This window comes from Argopecten irradians, chromosome 4 (assembly GCF_041381155.1).
Source record: "Argopecten irradians isolate NY chromosome 4, Ai_NY, whole genome shotgun sequence".
In the NCBI taxonomy this organism is placed as follows: Eukaryota; Metazoa; Mollusca; class Bivalvia; order Pectinida; family Pectinidae; genus Argopecten; species Argopecten irradians.
Genome location: NC_091137.1, coordinates 22,267,688 through 22,282,787, shown reverse-complemented (window position 1 = coordinate 22,282,787; position 15,100 = coordinate 22,267,688). Strand labels below are relative to the sequence as shown.

The following is a 15,100-nucleotide window of genomic DNA, read 5'->3' as shown; positions in this document are numbered from 1 at the left end:
TAATCGTCGCAACTATGAAGGAAGACGGTGGGAAACACAAGACGGCCGGAGTTATTGAAAATAAACATTTAATATATTTTAATTTAATTCCTCAGAAGGTGATTTTTAATGTATCATTAACGGTAAGCTAATAACTTTTGCGACTCTACAAAATTTTCAATCTAATTTTACATTTCATTTCCCCACAATGAGCCGTTTCCGAAAGATAGTGGGCCTTCCGACAAGGAATGCTATGGGGACTCGATAATTTCTACTGTGTTTTGGGGAGATATCTGAAACAAGTAGATAATCTAAAACCATTTTTATATACAAAACAAAGTTAATGCGGATTTACTTGTTCGATATATTTTTTTAATATAAAAATCATCACCTACCAAAATTCTACATTTAAAAAAGCCAAGGACGTAATCTCACTTATAAATCCTTGAAAAAGCTATTGACGGGTAACCGGAAAATTCCAAATATTATCGAGTGCAAAAAAAGCATTCTACGCAATCATGTAGACTATAAGCATAGCAATATATACTATCAGTTTATCAGATTCCTATTTTTTTATTCGATCGATCGGGTTGATCCGGATCTCTGACACAATTTCCACTATTAAAAGATTACAGAATATTATTGTTATAGCTACTTGTACTTATATTATGCCACCTATCAGATGGTGCTATGTATGTAATATACATATGGTTATTACTAAAATTAACACCAAAAGCCCAAAGATGGACATTTTGCTCATGTGTGTTTATTTTATTGACCAGCCGTTTCTGAAATTCATCAATGACGGACTGGATATATCAGGTAAATAAGAAAGCACAAGGGGAAACTAGTAATCTACACAATCTTCAGAAATCAGAAGATATGTTCATTTTTCAATGATTGAGGACGAATTTCATTTCCTTACTAGATGCCATGTGTTCACATTTAAGAAAAAAAAGTACCGATACATTAAAGGCCCACTACCTTTCCGAAACTTTTAATTTGTAAAATTGGAATGTAAAACGAGATCGATAATTTTGTAGAGTCGCAAAATTTATAAACTTACCGTTAAAGTGAATAGTCGGGCAAAGAAAACCAGTCTAAATGCGTTCATTGGCCTTCCAAAAGTTCTCACATATTAATACGACGGCCAAGTTCTGCTTAGTTTCCCAGTTCTGACCATTAAGTAAAGAAAATTTGAAAGCATTGAAAGCGAGGCTGCGTGGAAATGTAACCACGGACATAGTGAGCCGGGAGGACGTTTTAGAATTTCCATACTTTAAATTAATTTCTTCGTACGCAGACAGATTTTGACGAGAGATCTTATTTTTCCATTTCATAAGAAATTATACTGGATACATTCACACCATTTTTACCGACTTTAGCCATCCTTGCCCGACTGTTCACTTTAATACTACACGTATCATCACCTTCTGAACAAGTTGATTAAAAATACCCCTGAATATTACTAAATGACATTGCACTCTTTATGAAATGGATATTATGACATGATCGCAGATAGCTTTTCTCAAAGATAATTTTAAAACAACTGCCAAAAAAATACGAATTCATATTTTTACTGGGTAACATTGCGTGAATTGAGACAGCATTCATTCTTTTAGATAAGCGACGTGTTTTTCAAATGTTTTACACTTTGTTCGATGAACAATCCAAAGATTGTTTGGTGTTGTAACCTCATCTTAGGCCATTGGTATATAATTTCTGATGTTATTGATGTTTTTAAGAAACCTTTGTGTTTTCCTCCGGAAAGGTAGTGGGCCTTTAACGTCGCATATTGAGTAGCGAACAACATTAATTAGCTCTGCATGTAGAGCTAATATTGCTAAAAACAAATTGAGAATACAAATAAAGAACATACTAAATCACATTCGCAAATTCCAGAATTGTATCATTATCTGATCTTTTGATGTCGCTGTTGCAATTGACTTGCAGTTTGCCTGTATACTCCACACATATCCCCGCGGAGTATTACACGTGCATCTCCCATCCCCTCTGCGGGGTGTTACTTTGTACACCACAGGGGGTGGGTCAGGTGTGTTTGGGATGTGTCATATGAATGTTGATATGTTACCTTTGTCAATCCCGCCGTAGTCGGTGTAACGTTGAAAATGGACCTCCGTTGAAAATCGACCTCGGATCAGTTTTTAACGTTGAAAACGGACCCCGAATGCCGTTGAAAATTGAACATGCCGTTGAAAATTGACAGTGTCTAGGGTCAATTCTCAACGACAGGTCTGTTGAAAAATGACCGTTGAAAAATGACCTTGGCAAACTATCAACGGATGGTCTGTTGAAATATGACCCTAGTACATTCACATATATAACTGTTGCACAAACATAATTCTCGAATTCTGTTATCGCCATTGTATTAAAATTACGTAATCTCCTCGATTTGAATTGAAATCATCGTAACAAATACCTCATTTAAATATTTTAGGTGCTTGTATGTTTATTATGGAGAATACGGCACTACAAAACTTTCATTTTTTCTACAGTTATTTTGTTCGTCCGTGTAGATAATGTTAATTTAATTATTCTCAAACTGAGGATTTGCTTTATAACAATGAGGTAACGTAGTAAATAAAAATGCATTGTTGTTGTGTGGTGTTCACTTCCGAGTACCAGTGGATAGTGTTACAAAACTATAATTATGGGATATTATTAATTTGTTTCTTAATGATTTTTTATAATAATATTTTCGACGATTTAACGTTTGTCAGATATTCAGTAATTGTTAATATTTATTTATTCCCTGCAATATAAGAATGCATGTATTATATATCTGCGTATGTATCAGTTATGTTGTGTTATGCGTATGGTTGTGTTGTGTTGTTGTGTTGTTTTGTGGTTGTGTGTTTTTGTGTTGTGTGTTGTTTGTTGTGTGGTGTTGTTGTGTGTTGTTTTGTTGTTGTGTTGTTATGTTGTGTGGTGTTGTGTTGTTGTGTGTTGTGTTATTTTGTGTATTTATGTGTGGTTGTGTCATGTTATTATGTTGTGTGTCATTGGTGTGTTGTTGTGTTGTATGTTGTTGTGTACTGTGTGGCTGTGTTTTGTGTTGTGTTGTTGTGTGTTGTGTTGTTGTTCCGTGTTTGTGTAATGTGTTGTTACGTGATGTTTTTGTGATGTGTTGTTGCGTTATGTTGTGTGATGTTGTCGGGTGTTGTGTTGTTAGGTGGTGTTGTATTGTTGTTGTGTGTTGTGGTGTGGTTTTGTTGTGTGTTGTCGTGTTGTGTTGTTGTGTGATGTTTTGTTGTGTGATTTTGTGTTGTGTTATGCTGTGTGATTTTGTCGTGTGTTGTGTTGTTGTGTGTTATTGTGTAGTTTTTGGGTGTTGTTGTATTGTTGTTGCGTGGTTGTGTGTTGTGGTTTTGTTGTGTGTTGTGTTATGTGTTGTTGTGTGATGTTTTGTTGTTATGTTGTGTTGTGTTGTGAGGTGTTTTGTGTTTTTGTGGTGTTGTGTGTTGTTGTTGGATGTTGTTGTGTTGTTGTTGCGTGTTTGTGTGTTGTGTATTTGTGTTATGTTGTGCGATGTGCTGTTGTGTTGTGTGATGTTGTGTTGTGTAGTGTTGTTGAGTGTTGTTGTGTTGCTGTTGGATGCTGTTTTATTGTTGTTGCGTGGTTGTGTGTTGTGGTGTTGTCTGTTGTTGTGTTGTGTGATGTTTTGTTGTGATGTTGTGTCGTGTTGTTTTGTAATGTTGTCCTGTGTTGTGTGGTTGTGTGATGTTGTGTTTAGTGTGATGCGTTGTTGTGTTGCGTGATGTTATTTTGTGTGATGTTGTGTTGTGTTCTGTTGTGTTTTTTTGCTGTGTTCTGTTGTATGGTGTGATGTGTTGTTGTGTGGTGTTGTGCTGTGTAGTGTTGGTGTGTTGCTGTGCTGTGTCATGCTGTGTGGTTTCGTGGTGTTTTGGTGTCGTGTTGTGTTGTGTAAAAACGAGTTCTTATGGGGTCACTTTTCAACGGGGTCAATTTTCAACGGGTCGGTGTAAAAAGTGCACTTGAAGTTCAGTTTTCAACGGTTTTCGGGGTCCTTTTTTAACGTTGAAAAATGACCCGAGGTCAGTTTTCAACGGGGGTCCATTTTCAACGTTACACCGGTCCCAAGTCCGTGTTGAGAAAGGAGGAGGGAATAACCCCTGGTTACTAACAAGTCCAGAGTAGAGGTTGTGACCTAAGTCTTACCTTTGTCTTGTCTTTGTTTTTACTATTTAAATCTCTGCCGATTATATTACAATTTCAATTTAATTTATGATATTATTTCAAAATTAATATATTTTTACAGTCTAACTTGATCAAGAGAGCAGAACAGTATAGCTTCTATGGATATCAAATTAAAGATGTACGTACACAGTAACTCAGTCAAGTGAGAATCTATCAGTTTCTCAAATAGAATAGGCCCAATGTCACTGTGGGTACCCGTACACGGGATATTGGTATCGACGAGGCGGTGGCCTGTCACAGCAAGGGGAAGTTTTGCAATATTTTCACAGTTGTAATGTAATTTATGTATCTGAAACTATTGGTCAGTTCAAGCTAAGTATATATCGCGTCCGTATGCGATCTGTCAATCACCAGCGTCATATAGTTATTGAGGAATAGACAGGAATCCAGGGTCACCTGTAGGGGGTACAGCAATGAAAACGACTGTGAACTATTGTTCGTGATATTGAATTACTAGATTGTTCCAGGTTATCATTTTAGGGTTGTTTAGACGGGTTATGATATGGAAATTTATGTTTAGGCCAATTTCATATTGTCGTGGCCATGGATGTTTCAACAAGAAGATTGAAAATTTAGCTTTTGTACGGGGGCTTGCTAAACTGGTGTACGGGGACTTGGTTTATGTGATAAAAATGGTGTACGGGGGCTTGGCATAATTAAAATGACTTCACAATATATTTAAAACAAATAGCGTCTAGTCATCCAAAAGACAGATGTAAAGTTTTCTTCCGACGTTTATGTCTTCGAAGATCTGATGTAAAGATGTCAATGGAATAGTAGGCCTTCCAGACGAAGATGATGAATGTTGGTTGGTCTGTAGATTCTGTATACAAGATCAGTTTGTTTGTTTGCTGGCAATTTTGTTAAATTCTTTAACGGAGGGGATCATTTTGAGGAAGGAATTCCTGTACTTGTATTACACAACCATATAGCGCCGATTTCGATAAGAAATATAACTTCATCTGGTGGGATTCAAGTAATTTTACTTTTGAATTGTAAACCATGGCTACGAATATATATTTGTCAAAGCGTTGTTTTGACATCGCGTTTGTACAAGAAAAACTCCAATCAGGTATTTTCCACAATGCTCCAACACAACGAAGGTGAGTAGTATATTTTAGCATAGTTAATTGTAATATGTAATGATATTTACGGTGCAATGTTTGACGGAAAGTCTGTGACTCTCAGCAGCTGCAAAACTCGTAATTACAGTTTGAAATATTGACGATGTATCATGCCAAAGAACTCTATAATTCGAGAATACAACACGGAGCTTCAGTTTAATGCACACTTGTCCAGATGTCACCCTTTACTGATATGGTTCGGTTTCTTACATTTTCCGTTTTAATTTTGCATCCTACCCTTATTTGTCAGATTTATTGTTTATCATTTACTGTTATTTATCTTTATCTGAAGATAATGTTTTAATACGTTAATACTTTTAGTTGCCCAGACTTAAAAATTAATTGAAAAGAACAGTTTTTGCCTGAATTGATCAAAATCAAAATGATTAATCATTCTACATAGCGTATCGTTTCAATCAGTAATTTGATAATCATATAGAACGCTATATATTGATATCTAGAAAGGAATATTTGGCTTAAAAAGCTGCGTTTCTCAACTCATCAACCAATTCGCCGTACAATCTTCAACTATGCTGCCGGACAATCTTCAACCATGCTGCCGTACAATCAACATCCAAGCCCCCGTACACTTGATTTTTAACAACAAGCAAGTCCCCGTACACAACGTGATTTTCACTGATTTATTTCGCAATCTTCATGACCTCAAAATTTGTCATCGGGGCGTGAGTTGCTTTCCTATGATGTGAATTAGCCATAGAAAATGAATTCCGTTTTCAGAAAAGCATTAAATATTCATATCAGTGATTTATTTTGAACCGCCTTTTTCACTGCGGTACCCCCCTGCATGTGACCCTGGATTCCTGTCTATTCCTCAATAACTATATGACGCTGGGGGTTGACAGATCGCACACGGACGCGATATATACTTAGCTTGAACTGACCAATAGTTACAGATACATTAATTACATTAAAACTTTAAAAATATTGCAAAACTTCCCCTTGCTGTGACAGGTCACCGCCTCGTCGATAACAATATCCCGTGTACGGGTACCCACAGTGAATGTATGTCTTCCCCTCTCAGGAATGTTTCACTATGATGAGTGTATTCGAGCTTGAATGCTGGATTATAATCGATGGTCAACAGCATGGTGCATGGCCGAGAATATATTATTGTTATGTTATTATATGATCGAGAACAATTAATCTATTCACGGTGGGGAATCACGTGGTCTGTAGTTGGTGTGTTACACGATTACAAAATGCCGGCCGTCAGCAGTTCGGACAGAAAAGGAGGTAAGTCACCGAAAATACTCTTTATATCAACTTTTGATAGGGACGAGCATATACTATATACAATTCTAAACACACCGATGCATTAGTTGTGTTGCAACGCTCCGTATTTTTCTGTAACATTCTGACCAAAGTTTTGAATCGGAGCGACTTTGCTCGAAGTAGGATTGGTAGTTTACACGAACTTTACCATTTTCGTACGTTTTCTGGGTTTAGCCTGCGTCGCTCGCTATAAATGTGATACCATCCGAAATGTGATAGTCTAGATTCAATTCTACATCTAACTTTTCTGACGGTAAACATCATTTTCATTGTTAATTCTTTAGTTTTGTAAAATGATGAGTAAACACGCACTGTTTGTTATTGATGAGTTGACACGAACCAGTTCATATTTCGAGTATGGGGATCAATGTATAATAATAAATATGTTTATGCCAAGCCTTTAACAAGCAATATATTTATAATGTTTTACAATTATAGGTGCAACGCAAACATGAAGGTAAAAAGTCAACTGTCCCTGCAATCGAAGAGAAGAAGGAAAAGGATTTCAAAAGTGACAAATGATTTGAGAATAAACCAGATATCATCTGATTTGTTCCGTTTTGGACCTGAACTACCTAAAACAGCAAGTACACCACGGCGCAAACGGAAATGGTCAACTTTATCTCCACTCTCAGTTGTAAAAAGTTTCAAAAGAAGTAACAAAAAGGTTGGACGATCTCCTGTCATCTTCAAACAAGCGTCGTTTCCATCCAAAGTAATGTCTCCGATTCCAAGACAATGTTTGACCCCTAAGAGAATCAAAGCGTCAGTTTCCAGAGGGTTATTTTCTCCGAAACCAAGCCAATTAGATGAATACTTTTCAGAAATTGGACAAGATTCAGAGAGTGATCATGTCGAGATCCAGAAAGTTTCAGAGCAATATGTTACTAATGACCATGAAGAAAATGACAAAGAAATAGCTGAAATTTCCGAAGAAATGGTAAAAGTATTACCTGAAGTGATGAAAGAGCTTTGTAAAGTCGACGGGCTACCTGAAACAATGTTTAAATTCTTTCAGCAAGTGAAACAAAAGGCATTTCCGCTGGATAACATGGCGTTTGTGTTGTGGTGTGAAGTAGTAAAGTGGTTCGACAGTAAGTCATCAACTATGATGCGGTACTCGAAGGAAACTAAACTCTTTTGGAAGCTTAGATGGAGGATGTTTGGTGGGAGATTTTTACATGTTATGGGAGGATACAAAAGCCACGGAAACACTCTTGAGAAAGTAAGCAATCTAGGACATTATTCTCCAGATGCTTCAGAGATAAACATTGTTGTACCGGATGAAAAGACTGTTAGAAATTTTGACCCGTATGTTGTTGCGGGGGAGCGAAGACCTGACATTTTTGTGGATTTATGTCTCGTCTCAATGACAACATGCCAGCAAAATCTGCATGCTTGACTTAAGATGGAAAAAAATTGAAGCAAGGGCTTGATGAAACCTCAGGCGATATGGACCTTTTGGGCTTTGAGTTGGGTGAAACTGTACATGGAAAAAGATCTCATCTCGACAACACATTACAGGAAATATCTGATGCAAAAGAAAGATTAATGATTTAGGAATGGGAGAGTGAACTTTCAGACTGAATCGCCTCGTTCCCTTCCCCTTTTAAAAGACATTCTCTCAAAAAGACTTCAAAACATTTCACAGAATCTTTTTGAAGTAAATGAACTGCTTAGAAAGAAGGAGTATTGTAAAGCAAAATTGGTGGAAAGAGGAGGTGCGGTGAATTGGAGGAAAGGGAAATACGTTTACGCAATTAGCGCAATTATTGCATTTATCAACGATATCAACGACTTCATTAAGAAGGCAACATAATTAAACGAGGAAATATGCAAGACTTTAGCTTTTATCAACAACTCTGTATAAATTCCTGGAAACTGCATTAACTTAGAAAAAAGCGATAAGTACAAAAGCTTAGGCGTGATAGCAAACGAATTGTCGCAAACATCAACTGAGAACAATAGGTTAATGCAGCAACGATCGGAGGAGTGGTTTGAACATAGACGGAATGCAAAGGTTACTGGAAGCACACTATTTGGAGCAGTTGGATGTGATGGACTTGCCAAAATGAAGGATCACTTTGAGAAAGTGATTTGTGGTGTGAAAGAAAAGGATCCGTCGCCTTTCTTGATGTCTCTATTCAACATGGCACTTAAAATGAAATAAATGCTGTTGCAACAATCGTTGCAAAAGTCATACCAGCTCTTTTTCCTAGCCTGATATTCTGTGAAGAAGGATGCGTTGTCATTGAGCAGAACGGGAAACCAGTCATGGTAGTATCTCCAGATGGGAGTCTTCGCACAGATGTTGACTTTTCATCAACCAGGTTTGCAGTGGAAATCAAATGTACTTTGCAGAAATGTACACTTCAAATTTCCTGCGAGATACCTTTTGCAATGTCTGTCTGAAATAGAGGCCCTGGATGTAGATTCTCTGCTCTATGTATCATGGATATCATGTATCAAGTTAGTGAAAAATCAGGGAGCATCAAACTTCTTGGAAGGTTTTCTTCTGTAACTTCGGAGGAAGAAGGTATTGCTCATTTCGTCCCACCTATTAGCAAATTGCAAATGGTTGAATCATTGGACAATATAAGTGCGGTAACCAAACAGTTCTACGAGTTGAACCGTGAACGGGCGATGGAGGCAATGGTATTTCTGGCTGCCGATTTGAATAGAAGTTGGGAAAAAGATTCAATTCGCTCAGCTCCGGTTGCATGGTTTCCAAAAGGATATAGTCTTTCATCAGATCAACTGCGTCGTATCGTTGAACACATGCACACAGAATGTCATAAACAGGGAATCCATATCCCTTGCGAGTCGTTTGCCGGCCAGTGGCATGTTCTTGTAACAAGAACTGTGAATAGAACGCCATTAACTAAACTTCAACTTCAGAAAGATGTTTGGAAAACCGTAGAGAAGATGAAGAAACAAGAGATTATGGCACAAATAAAAAATCTCAACAAGTCTGTTGTCATAATCGATGTCCAAGGTGACGAAAATGAAAAACGGGAGTTAAACCACTTTTGCAGATGTTCTTTCTGACCATATCAAGGAATCCACAGGCCTTGCTAATGATGTGTTAGCTATGTCATATCCCGAAGACCTGGAAGTTGAAGCATTTTCCGCCAATATCGACAGCACTTGTTGGTCAGAAGAATTGTTGTCGTCAGAGACAGATACAAACGTGAACTGTTCCACAGAGAAAGCTGATCAACGTGATCCAAAAATGTCACCACGTGAGACAGCTGAACCAACTCCATCAGGACAAAATGGCATTGCACTCAGTGATGCCATGTGCATTAAAAAAGAGAAATGGGATAACGCACAACAGAATTCTTTGCTCGATTTCTTCGCGTCCGACGAAAAGCTGAATCAGTTATTAGACGTAGAGTTACGGGTTGTGGCAAGGAATCTGAAAAAAAAACTAAAAATATTTCTGTGAAGGAGTCATATAAAAAAACAATATACGAAACATATGCGACGCACTGAAGATAAAACACCGAGAGCAAAGTAATTCATCGAAAGAGAATGTAGGTTCAGCAAAGAAATCATTGAGAAAATCTTCACCTAGGCTATTATTAGAATAAGCAGCGGATGTCCTGAACAAACATGTTCACAAGTATGATCTAAATGTGGCATCTGCAGAGTTTATGTGGCCTGAAAAATTACAAGAATGGAGCAAGGAAGTTTCGTACGTTACCCTTCACGGTCTTGATATGCAATGATTTACAAACCAGACTACAGTGAACTCTGAGATCAGTATGAAGTCAGGTGTATCGATTCAACTCATTTGTTGACAAGAGCTCGACGAAAATCTTTCAAAGGTGGACTTGATGGATTGTCTTATCAAGGTTGGATGAAAGTACCAAAGGAGAAGGTTGGATGAAAGTACCAAAGGAGAAGAAGACCCTCCAGACCCCAATTATGATAGAAGAGGTCACTGATCCAATGTCTGTGTCAATGGCTGCTACTCACTTCTCTCAGTCAGTAGAAGATTGCATGAGGGCAAATGGAGATGTAGAAAGCGCAGAGCTCTGTAAGGACATTCGATCTTGGTGGCATTCGGAAGACAAACCTGGAATACCAGCTGCGGAAAGATTAGAATTGAGAGAAGGTCCTCGGAATCGGCTTCTAAGTCATATTGACGTTGGTGTGTTTCCACCCCCTACTATGTACATAAATAGATGGCCATTACAACTGTGGGAAGGCCTACTGGCAAGCATGGAAGCAAAGGCATGGTTATACTGTCTTTGCCATGGCTGCGCATATAATGTCAGGGCATTTTCAAGCATGATCGGAGAAACATTTTTTTCTCAGAATTGACAATGAATGATAAGCGAGGACAAGGGACGGTTACCAGCAAGGAATTTGGCATGTACATTGGAAATACCATAGAACAGATTCAAGTTAGGATGGATCCTGAAAGGTAAGTACAAAGTATTGCATTTGCTTTCAATAATTTTTTTTATTCTTTCCTGGTTGATATTTGGTTATTTTCTTTTTATGCAGTCAAACATTAATGGAAAATTTTCGAAAAGAAGCGAAATTTTTTATTTCAATATCTCATTGACAACTCTTTAATTTTTTCAGGACATTTACCTACTGCACCAAAGCAATGAGCGTATATAATCTGGTCGAGGAAACAGAGAAAAAGGCTGGGGAATATCATAGGAACACGTGTAGAGTGTGTCTTTGCCAAACCATGTCCTTGCCGGCCAATATATATATAAGGGATATAGCAAACATCTCATGTTTGGTATTCGTGATTTGTTTGCTGTTCAGTTTTAGAATGTGGCTTAAACTTCCCCATGGATCTGCTAAGTTGTTGAAACGTAGTCTCAGAATGATCAACATGAAGGTCTTCCTCTAACCAATTTAGCTTGACGTAATATTTCCCATAATTTCATACAGTCTCACCCAAAAGGGAAAACCACAAAAAAGTGATTATGTCAATTATCTATATATACTTGTATATGAATTCGACAAATAACAAATACGTTTGGACTACAATAACCACATATACATAAACGCATTGACATTTTCCAGAGATCATGACTTTGACAAAAGTGGAAGAAAGCGACTGCCTGGAAGACGAAAGGAGCCGAAATGCAATTCAAAAGGGTTCTCTAGGTGTGCGATTGGAAAAGGCTCGGTGCAACGAATCGAAGATGCTACCAGATAAAAAAATGGGACTATAGCATTATCTACAAATAAAACCAATGAACGAAATTCATGCTTCAATCTGTATTTATTGAGCATTTTAATAAAAATAGACTTCTTGTCTAAACAGTAAAATATAAATAAACAATAATGTAAAGTTCAATCACAGTAGAAATCGTTAGGTCTTAAAAAACATCATTTTGCATATATTGGGATATAAATCAGTATGATGTGATGATTATAATGGAATGCCTGCCGCTCTAGAATTATGCAAATTTAAAGACAAAAATGCAATGACGTTTTAAATAATCTGGAATGAATAAAAATGGCTCGGATAACACAAAGTATATATAAAATAAATTCACGTTCATGATACAATAAATCAAATCATTATTGATTAACCCATACACGAATTATATATTAAACAATGTACTTTATGAAATGTAAATAAAAATGAAATCACTTTAGAAATGTGAGGTATAGATTACTCAGAAATCGGATCGGTTTCGAAATCAATGGTAACATGAACAAAAGGTCCTGGTGCCCACTAAAGAATGGTCTTTGTCTGACAACGGAAAGATGGGTCTTTTCTCTGTTTTTTACAATTTAAAATATCAGAATTCAAGGTGGCTACCTGTTGACCCCTATTGTTGCCAATTGGTCTCAAACTGCAATATGCGTAACTAGGACTAAGGGAAACCCACAGATGGAAATTGAGACAGATTGCTTTATTAAGAAATAACGGTAACAATATTCAAGTATTAAAATCCAAGATGGCGGCTTGTTGGTCATTTTGTTGACCAATCTGTCCTAAAATTCAATATACACAAATATTACCAAGGGTGAACCTACATATGAAAATTGAGACCCCTGCATCATTTTCTGAGAAAAAGCGGATAAAAGATAACGGACTGACGAATGGACCACGAACGAAAGGCGATCTGTAAAAAAAAAAAAAAAAAAAAAAAGCAATAACCTAGATAATTGGACTTTAATTATTTATGGCATGTTTTCCTTATGTCTATACAAGTTACTTTCGTGCCGGTACACTTTTCCACATTCACAGCGGTACCGTTTAGCACCGGTGTGTGTGTGTCTTTGTGTCCATCTAGTCGGACTTTTGTTCTGAACTTAGAGCCACAGACATCACACTCATAGGCCGGGTCAGCGTGCCATACTGAAGAGTGCCGATCAAGGTCGACATTACTGGCAAACTCTTTGTGACATACCTCGCACGACTTCCCCTTTTCACCATGTTTGCTGCAACTAAAAAAATAGAACAATTGGTAGATTTCGAAAATATAGTGTATGAAATTTGGATGGCAATACATTGATATTGGCAACCAAAACCAAAACCATTTTTTAATCAGATTGTTATATCATTTACTTAACATGATGTAGTTAATGCAGTACAATTTCAACGGACAGATGAAGTCAGGGGTTTTGAAGGAAAAGAAATATATATATGTCAGCTCTGTAAAATGTTTAATGAATTATGGGTTATACCTGTGTCGTCTCAAATTGGCGAGACTGTTGAATCCTTTACCACAACAATTGTCGGGAGCGTCTTTATGAGGATCATGCGCACGCATGTGGGCACAATATCCAGATTTGGATTTGAATTGTTTACCGCAAAGCGAGCAGAGATGGACGTGGTCACCATCTACAGTGGCGTGGAAGATGAAACGTCATGGGGGGGGGGGGGGGGGGGGGGGGTCCTCAATATTTTGGTAAACCCCCCCCCCCCCCCCGCCACACCTACAGAAGGAGATTAATTCAACTCCCAAACCATATAATATATGCTTTATGTACATTTTTCATATATCACTAAATTTAATCCTTGTGCACATTTATAGACAGTGGGGTCGCTAAAAGGAAATTAACGAATACGCAAATTGGCCAAATTAGCGTGTGAGCGTCGAGGCGCAAGATTTGGGTGTTTTATTAGGGGTCGAGGGTGACCCCCCTGTAGCGTCATTTATGATGTTTGTGATCGACATAAACCCACACACTTATCAGCTTGACTGTATTCATTCTCCATCATAACAAGCACATGGTATACACAAAAACTGATGACATCATAAACCGGAAGTACCATTTTCAAGGGAGTATCTATTATGGGGAGAAACCATTATTGTAGTTTCTATATTATCGTTACAATCCCCTTTTCTTTAGCACTGTTCATAACTCACTATACTCATCAAGGCGCAAGATTTGGGTGTTGTCTCTCACCAGGCATTAGTTCAGCCAATGCCTTGGTACCTTTATCATAATATTGTTGTTGTTTGTCTTTCCTTCGCTCAATTTCCTTTCGAGTTTGTGAGTTTGGAACCACATTAGGCTCCAACAGCTTTGTTGTTAGCGGTAACAGCGTACGGGTGCGTCTTCCATATAGCCGTTGGACAGGGGACGACTTGACAATTTCCCCTGGTGTGTTCCTCCAATCCAACATGGCCAAGTAGGGATCTGTCTTGTCCTTCTTGGATTTTTCAAGAATACGTTTGGCGGTTTTGATAGCGTTTTCCACTTTCCCATTAGATTGCGGGTATCTTGGCGAACTAGTGACATGTTGGAACTCATAGGCCTTTGCAAAGTCAGAAAATTGTTTCCCGTTGAAAGGTGGCCCATTATCCGACATAACGACACACGGTAGACCATAGCGCGAAAAATGAGCTTTCAACTTTCTGATTACCTCAGTGCCTTTCTTGTCATGGAGACGGTCGACTTCAAAAAATCTGAATAATAATCAACGGTTAGAAGGTAGTCTTTCCCATCCAAGTAGAACAGGTCAACGCCGACTTTTTCCCATGGTCTACTTGGTGTCTCATGCGATATCAGAGGTTCTCTGCTATTCTCCTGCGAATATGCATTGCACGTGTCACATGCCCGAATAAACTCTTCAAAGTCACGATTCAGATTCGGCCAATATATTGACTCCCTTGCTCTTCGTAAACATCCCTGGAGACCGATATGGCTTGAATGTGCTCTTTCCATCATGTTACGGCGTTCGGAAATTGGCACTACTACACGGTCGTTCTTGAATAACAATCCGTTGTGGACAGTCAACTCTTCTCGAAAAGGGAAGTACTTCTGGACCTCTTGAGAGAGTTGTTCTTTGCTCTCTGGCCACCCACGTTGAACAACTCGCATTAATTCTATAAGACTTGCGTCACTTTCAGTGGCCTGTTGTAGCTTATGAAAGCGTTTCAACAGACGACACTGGCAGATGTTTCACATGGTTTACCGTGTTTCAAATTCAGAAAGGGCAACTCGCAACACGGTGCCTCTTACTTTCATCA

The 15,100-nt window shown here is 38.0% G+C and overlaps 1 pseudogene; it reads left to right on the top strand.

Moving 5' to 3' along the window:
* The first annotated feature begins 4,715 nt into the window (after positions 1-4,715).
* LOC138322180 (uncharacterized) lies at positions 4,716-11,839 on the top strand (annotated as a pseudogene).
* The last annotated feature ends 3,261 nt before the right edge of the window (positions 11,840-15,100 follow it).